Below are 8,700 nucleotides of genomic sequence, written 5' to 3'. Positions count from 1 at the left end.
GCATCTCTCACTTCCTCAACAGGTCCTGTCCTAACCTATTACCTTTCCCTTGGATCGTAGCAAGAGACCCCTCCAACCCATAGCCCTACATCTAGTCTCTTTTTAAGAGTCATCCTTCAGAATACAACCATATATCCTTATAGATTATCCCATCAACACCCACGTTTGCCAAACTCCCCAACAACCAACTCTCCATTTGCTCTGCGTATTGGATGATGTGTGTATTTCTTATCTTCCCCCACTCCGCTGTTCCTGCATGTGCTCTTCTCACGCAACCCTATGGAGGCACGCTTCTAGACTTTGTTCGTGCTGGGTTTCTGGGTAAGCTTGTGCCAAACAGCTCTTCAGTCATCTCAGAACACTGCTCAGATAACCCAAACTAGGTCATTTATGTTCTACCTGTGTCAGATGGTAGTGCTGCCTCTTTGGACAGAATGACATCCAAAGTAAACAATATGTCTATTAAATTACTAGTGAGTAAAGAAGAGATCTATGACATGGTTGATTGCTTTACTTATACGGATGTTTACAATGAAAGCAATATTTGCATCAGGTGGATCAATGAAGAGCACTGCTTTGTATTTATTTTTATGAATTTCTGTATTTCTATGTGCATGTGTGTTTTCATGTATTTGTGCATGCATTTATGTGTGGGTTCACACACACACATGTATGTGTGTGCATGGAGAAGCCAGAGGCTATGATCAGGTGTCTGTTTCAATTGCTGCTCCAGCATATTTTTGGAACGAGGTCTCTCGCAGAACCTGGCGCTTACTTTTGGCTAGATTGGCTGGCCAGCAAGTCCCAGATCCTCCCATCTCTACTTCTCCTGCACAGACAGTGCAAATGCACAGAACTCCACCTGTGCCTTCCTTTTTCTTTTTTAGCATGGTTGCTGGGAATCGTAACTCAGCTCTTCAGGCTTGAATAGCAAGCATTGTTACCAACGGAACCATCCCCTCAGTGCCCATTTTTACGCCTTTAAAGTGTTCCAGGCAAGAATGTGTTGAACAGTGCTCCCTAATGTAACTGGTGCATGGATATTACTAATCATTACTTCTTTCCTATGTCCAGTTAACATTTCTCAGTTTGTATCAGGAGCTACTGGCTCTGCTTCCCTCTGTCTCATGAAAAGCTTGATGCTAAAAACATAGGAGACACTACACTCTTCGGAGACAAGCCTTCTGATACCAAGGTCTACAGGAGACGTAGAAATGAACTTCACTCACCACCAAATGGCTTGCATGTCCTAACTGGCCCTTCAAGTCACTCATTATTACATATGTACTCATGTAATGCTTGCTGGAACTTTCCAGTGTGACAATCACCTTCTTATATTAAGTGAAGCACTTCACTGAAAGAGTGATATACTAATATATCAGGTTCAGGTTCAGGATGGAAAGACAGAATTTTTCCATGATTCTTGGAAGAATCCTTCATTTTTCCAACAATATTCTATAATCCACATCACCCACTACAACACTTTAAAAGTACTAGTGTTGATTATTGATGGAAGTATTAAGGCAACTCTACATAGTTCAAAGGGGGGTTTATTTTGTGGGGTAATTTACAACTGAAAAGATAGGTTACAGGGTCCTTGAAAAGTGTAGTGCAGTCCAGCGGTGTTCTCTGGAGAACTCTGCTCAGTCTACCTCCAGCGTCCAGGATTCAGGAACCAAGAGAGCTGACACATACGGATCTCAGGTCCTAAGGACTCCTGTCTCAGCCTTGCCTCGTAGCCGTGACAGTTGCCAGAAGCCTCAATGGGGGTAGTACTTCCAGGTCAAAGCTGGAACAGCTACCCACTACAGTTGATAGTTACAGAGCCCTTACGACTTGCTAGAAGCTTGTGTGTTCTACATGCATTAATTTACTTAACTGTCATATTGCAAGGACAATTAGTCTCAATTCACAGAGCGAAAACTGAGGCATACAGGGTGATATATATCATTCTTTATTATTCCTAAGGTGCATGTATTTTCTGCTTTTTTAATATCTTGAATGTAGAATGAGTATCAGCTATCTCATATCTCAGTGGAAATATGCACTAAAAATATATAATCAGACGTAGAAGATTTGGCAGAAAGAATGTAAGCACCAGGGGAGGGGGTGGTGTGTTATCGATGCTGTATTCCAGGCATGGTATGGCCATTGTATTCTCAAACTCATAACATCTAGGGTTACTTGGACAAGATATAAGCAAGATTGGGAACATCAACACACTGTCATGGAAGGGTTAGAGGATCATAAGGTCCCACCGCTCTATAAGGATGGATTGAGAGCTAATGGCTACTAAGGGAGGGAGCAATATTTCCTTTTTTAAAAGTCTTTATTTTCGATACACACATGTGGTGTGTTAGTATGTGTATGCATATGTGGGTACGTATATGTGTGCAAATATGCCTCTCCATGTGTACAAATGTGGAGATTACAGGTTGTCCACAGGTATCTTTATCAATTGCTCTTCACTTTTTTTTTTCTTTTTTTGAGGCAGGGTCTTTCACTGAAACAAGAGTTTGATGTTTCAACTAGACTGGCTGATGAGCAGATCTGTCTATCTCTGGCCTCCCCACCCCTGCTCCAGTGCCCAGCAGAGTTGATCAGAGTAGTGACATGCAGTGACATCTCAACAGAAGTTATATGTGAGCTCATTTTTTCCTATCTGCTGATCTATACTGACGTCTGTTTTCTGCTAGTGATACTAATGGAGCCCCTTCTGGGCCCCAGAGAAGGATGGAAAAGGCTGAGGAGTGGGTCTAGACAGACAAATGAGCTATTCTAGTACAGGGTGTACCTTTTGAGAAATATCATGAATTGTTGACAGTTTTTTTTTTTTTCCAATTCTTTCACTATACAGTTAATATGTTAAAAATCAACAGTATCGCTCAAGTCACAGGAAGTAGTTGTGGCCGAGGTTGAAGCCGGATGTCTTACTCTGGAGTCCAAACCCCATAACTCAGGCTCACTAATAGTCCTCAGTCACTGTCCATAAGCTCTCGTGCTTTTCAAAACCTTTAGCTAGAAGCAATTTTCTGTGCTTGTTTATGTTGTCCCTCGAGGTCACACCTTTCTCAGCAAAGGACAGCTCTAGAACACAGCAGGAAATCGCATCATTGAGCAACATCGTCGTAAGACGCGACTGCAAAGAGCACAGGGCAGACCTGTTCTCTTGGTCATTTGTTTGGAGCAAGAGTCTTATCACTGGTAAGTAGGCTGGCATTATCTATCCAGTTATTAAAACCTTTTCACCCATTGAATTATCTCTTCCAGAATCCAAATCGACTGAGATTGGATTTTCTCATTCTCTCCATTTATTTCACTCCCTCTTTCATGTTTCTCTTCTCCAGATGTTGCACTGAGATTGGTCTCAGATCAATCCTCTTCTCTCTTATTAGTTTAGATAGATTCACTAAAGAATTGGAGTGCAATGTATAATGTAGTGAATGGACTCAGCTGACTTACGCCTTTTGATAGGAATTACATTTACGCCTTTAAAAAATGGCAACCTACTTTCTTCTGACTTCGCATTTACTTTGAGATACCCATAGGCACACTCATTTGTTTCCCTTGAATGCTAAGCTCATGGATTTCTCTTCAGTTATATCCAGTCTGTTGCTAATTTATCACTGAGATTTAACTTCAATGATTATATTTCTAAAAAGTTAGTTCTTTTGTTTCTTTTCTTTTTAATCATAATAACCGTGTTTTATTTTAGGGTAGCTTTTTACCCTCTTCTGTTATTTTAATTATTGTTTTGACATATTTCCTGTGGACTACCCTAGTGGAATTGTAGACTTATAGACGCAATGACCGATAGATATATTGTGAATGGGAGTGTTGTGTGAGTGCAGGATCCAGAGCATACTTTGGAAAATCTGTTATGTATTTAAAGATTTAATTCTGATATAGTAAGAAGAGGGCACTTTAAATGAAGGTGCCTACATATGAAAAGACATAGAATTATGAGATTGCTTGCAGGCTGCAGAAGAATTACAATTCAAGTTGGCTTGAGTAGAGCAGACAGACTGAGGAGACTTAGGAGTGAGCACTCCAACAGATGACTTCACAGAGGCATTCTTCTTGATATAAATACATTGCTACTTTTAGCCTAAACTGAGCGTTTTTCTACCTATTGCACTTTAGCTTACAAAACTGAAATGTTTTCTGGTTTCTTCTCTGGGGGGTTTCAAGTTTCTCACTGATTTTCTTTCTTCTTTCATATTGATTTTTTCAAGATACTTTCATTTTCATCTTGGCTGGATTTAGCATCACCCAGCAGACTGAGGGGCTTTCCAGAAGATTAATTGATAAGAAAGACCCATCCTGACTGATTACAGGGGCCACTACAACATCGACTAAATAAAAGCGATAGGAAAAAGCACACGTTGTGCCGACATTCCCCCCTTTTCTCCAGTTCCTGACCCACTGTGGCTTGAGCTGCCCCACTCGGCCACACCCTTTCTGCACCCATGTTTGATCCTCTGAAGTAATGAAGCAGAAATAAATCTTCCCCATAATAGTTACTTTGTGTCCCTGTGACAGACTGTCTGGCAGCAGAAGAATTTAAGAGGAGAAAGGTCTAGTTTGTGCCACTGTTTCCGAGAATTTCCGTCCATCTTGGAAGGGAAAAACATCCTGTCATTCACAGTGGTGGGATTGTGTCCTGGAGAATCTTCACATCATGGCAGAGTGTCCAGAACATGGGTCCAGTTTCACCCTCAAAGGCCTGCCCCTGCTGAGCTGATTCTGCCTGGTAGGCTTTTCTTCCTGAAAGGCCTTAGACCCCCAAATAGCACGATCAGATGGGGAATAAAGCAACAAACCACGAGCTTGTTGAGGACATTTTAGATTTAAGCCACAGGACTTCCTTAACTGTCACTCACTACCTTGTTACCGTGAATACAAGACTCTGCTCTGTAGTGATAATGATCACTCACATTTGCTGTAGCAATGTTTACTAGTGGTCCTTTAGGCATTTGATTTTCTTAGTTTTTTAAAATGACATTTTATTTTTGTGAAAATGAAATATGTTTTTTTTTATATGAACTTCAAGCAATCCATAAAAATCTTAAGTGCCTCAATTTTTTTTTTTGGTCACATATACTGTTAGTATTAGATGAATGATTTTCTGTGAATATGCCTGTAGGTATATATCTTACATGGAAGGACAAAAAAGGATTTTAAAGGTGCTTTCACTGTACCTGGAGAGATACCTCAGTGGTTAAGAGCACTAGCTGCTTCTCCAGAGGACCTGAGTTCTGTTCCCAGCTTACAACTGTCTGTAACTCTAGATCCAGGGGGATCTAACACCATCTTCTGGCCTCTATGGGCACTGTACACAGGCGACCCCCCCCCCCCAAATAAAGAATACTTTCATTTAAAAGTTTGATTTTCAATAAAAACACCACATTTCTTGTTTCTAGGTTTTAAACTAGAGCAAGAAACTGGAGCTGTTTATGAATTTTAGATTAAAAATGTCTTAAGCAAATGCAGCCCTGAGTGAACACCAAGATTAGTTAGGGACTTTAAATAGTAAAGCATCGGGGTTGGTTCATTAGTTATAACAAATGTACCATGCTAGTTGTGTTGTGGTCATTGTCTCTGTGAAGGCAAAGAATTCAATGAAGAGACACAGGTAGTTATGCAGAAGTTTATTTAGTAAACCATAGCAGTCACTCCAAAGAGAGATTAGAATGACTTGTCCCAAGAAGGTGGGTGTAGAAGCATCCTGAGTTCCATATTTTGAGTGTTAAGAAAGTTTTATGAATATTTATGAGGTGGGTGGCATATTCACTGGGCAAGATGACAGTTTTCTCTCCTGAATCATGACGGAGCAGATGGATGGTACCTTTCAGATGTTTCCTACCATGACCCTCTAGAAAAACCCACAAAGCGGGAAGTGTCAAAACCACAATATAAAAGACATAATAGTGAAGCAGAAGCCTTTTGAAGATTCAGATACTTTGTTAGTACACATGTGCAGGAAATGTCCTAGAGCCTTGGATTACAAAGTGATGGGAGCAACCTGTCTGCAGCCTCAGGGAGGTTTATTCTGCGTAATAATTTTATTGTTACTTCATGTCTAGCTTCTCAAGACTGCTCAAGGTCTTATGACTGTCTGATGATTAAGACATTTGTTAAGAAATTGTGTCACTTTAGAAACCGTTGCTTTATCATTAAGAGGAGGCTGAGGTTTTATTAAAGGTGTCCGTCTGTCCAGACCAGAATGAGGCTTGGGCTGCAGTACATGGGCTGCTTCTCCCAGCTCCACAACTCCATCTGTGTTCCCGTGAATAGTAAGGAATGTCGATGGTGGGGAAATCTATGCTTGTGAGGAGGGCAGAGGTATTGGGAATTCTTTGTACTTTCCACTTCATTTTATTATAAACTTAAAACTAAATATAATTACTCTCTCTCCCCTGTGTCTTTCTAATGAACTTCGCTTTAGCAGGAATTTTCTGACCTACCATAATATGTAAGAGATTCAACAAATTAAAAAGAGCCACGTTAAAAACAGAGAGACATCTACATAAAACAAATGTTTATTTTAATGAGTCTGAAGTACTTTCCTCTATGTTTTTTAAAGATTTATTAAAACCTTTTAATTATATGTATGCACGTGTGTGCACACACATGAGTGTTATTGCCCATGGAGGCCAGAAGAGGGCTCCAGACCCTCTAGAGCTGGAGTTATGGGATGTTGTGAGTTGCCTGACATGGGTGCTGGGAACTGAACTCAGGTCTTCTACAAGAGCAGTGCATGTTTCTAACTGCTGAACCATCTCTCTTATAACTTTTTTTTTAAAAGAAAGAAAAAGATAACTTTATCAGATTGGGTGATGTTAAAGGAATTCTCTAACATAAAAAAATAATATTGTGAACCATATTCAAGAATAAAGTCAATGTGATGGAAGCAGATGTAGACATTCACGGCCAGGCCCCAGGTGGAGCTCCTGGAGTCCATTTGGGAAGAGAGAGGAGGGATTATATGAGCAAGAGATATTGAGATCATGATTGGAAAAAGCACAGGGACAAATAGCCAAACTAGTGGAAACACATGAACTGTGAACCAATAGCTGAGGAGCCCCCATCTAACTGGATTAGGCCCTCTGGATAAGTGAGGCAGTTGATTAGCTTGAACTGTTTGGGAGGCATCCAGGCAGTGGGACCAGGACCTGTCCTTAGTGCATGACCTGGCTTTTTGGAACCTAGGGTCTATGCTGGGACACTTTGGTGAAGGGAGCTCAGCCTAGGTGAAGGGAGGAGGGGACTGGACCTGCCTCAACTGAATCTACCAGGCTGAGCTGAATTCCCAGGGGAGTCCTTGCCTTGGAGGAGGTGGGAATGGGGGATGGATTGGGAGGTGGGCAGGAGTGGCAGGAGGAAGGAGGACAGGGGAATCCGTGGCTAATATGTAAAATTAAATTAGTTATGAAATTAAAAATAAAAAAAGAATTAGGTCAATGTACATTGGTAAGACTGTGTTTTCACCTTTACACAGTGTCCACTGATCTCATATCACTAAAGATAAAAAATGATTTTATTTTTATTTTATGTGTTTGTATATTTTGCCTGCATGTGTGCATGTGCACCATGTGTGTGCAGGTACCTTCAGAAACCACAAGAGGCTGTTTGGTCCTTTAGCACTGGAGTTGCAGATGGTTGAAAGCCACCTGATGTGGTTGCTGGGAAGGAAACTCAGGTCCCTTTGTGAAAGCAGTACATGCTCTTAAATATTGAGCCACCAGTCTTTATCTTTTTATTAATTAATTAATTAACATATTTATTTTAGCTCTGTACTCTTTGTTACAGATCTTCAGGTAAGATAAAGGAAATCTCCTAGTGCTCATTTTGGTTCACAGAGTCTGTCTGTCTCTCTTTGTGATGCTGTTTATGAAAACATGGTGAGATCAGACAACGGAGAGTCAGCAGGGCCAGTGCTCATTCTGAGTGAGGGAAACAAAAGAAGCCAACCCCCCAGGAACAAACCAAATTCTAACTTGTCATTATCAACAACAGGTCAAACATTATTTTTGTCAGAGGTTAGGAAGACATAGAACCTGCAGCATTTGAACAAATTTGTATGTGGCTCAGATGAGAGATGAACAGAGGGCAGTGTATTTTAAGCTAAGCTGAATCTCACAACCTCAAGCGATCACATGATGCTAACCGATTATCTGCTTTATATATAGAGAGATGTGGTATTTTTACTCATGAAATTAATTCTATTACTTGAAATGCTTGTATTTTGTGGTGGGAATATTTGTGATAACATCAGCTCGAACAGGAAATCCATGTGCGTAACTTAAATGTAAGTGTTGAATGTGCGTTTTAGAGAAGCAGGTGAGGAAGGGTCAAAGGGCTGGCCAGAGCAGTGGGGGACGATGGTGCAGATTATGTGAAGGAAGGCAGAGACCAGAGAACCTGAGATGTTCAACAAGAAGGCAAAGGCATCTGTGGCGAAAGGCTGTCACCTTGAAAGTGAACATTTTCCATGTAGGAGATAGTTTACCTATCTTCAATATAAATAGCAGAGTTTAGCTTCTGAGATCAGCAGGGCTGCAGGGGTCTGGAAAATGCAGACCGTTGTCAGGAACTGTGGTGTAGAAATGTCCCCAAACCATTTCAGAGTAAATCTGTTGGGTCACAACCGCAAAAATGGTTGGGTCAGAAGTCCCAAAGCTCTGTCTCTCCACCCAG

The 8,700-nt window shown here is 40.9% G+C and overlaps 1 protein-coding gene across 1 annotated transcript in view; it reads left to right on the top strand.

Annotated features, from left to right (window-relative positions):
- Positions 1–2,952: 2,952 nt before the first annotated feature.
- Positions 2,953–8,700, top strand: part of LOC119086111 (cell surface glycoprotein CD200 receptor 5-like) — a 40,039-nt gene continuing 34,291 nt past the window's right edge. Inside the window, exon 1 of the mRNA XM_037209741.1 lies at positions 2,953–3,204. The gene's annotated coding sequence lies outside the window, so the exon portion shown is untranslated. The remainder of the gene's footprint in view (positions 3,205–8,700) is intronic.

The sequence above is a fragment of the Peromyscus leucopus genome, chromosome 12 (genome assembly GCF_004664715.2).
Source record: "Peromyscus leucopus breed LL Stock chromosome 12, UCI_PerLeu_2.1, whole genome shotgun sequence".
In the NCBI taxonomy this organism is placed as follows: Eukaryota; Metazoa; Chordata; class Mammalia; order Rodentia; family Cricetidae; genus Peromyscus; species Peromyscus leucopus.
This window is presented reverse-complemented; position numbering and strand designations above follow the sequence as displayed.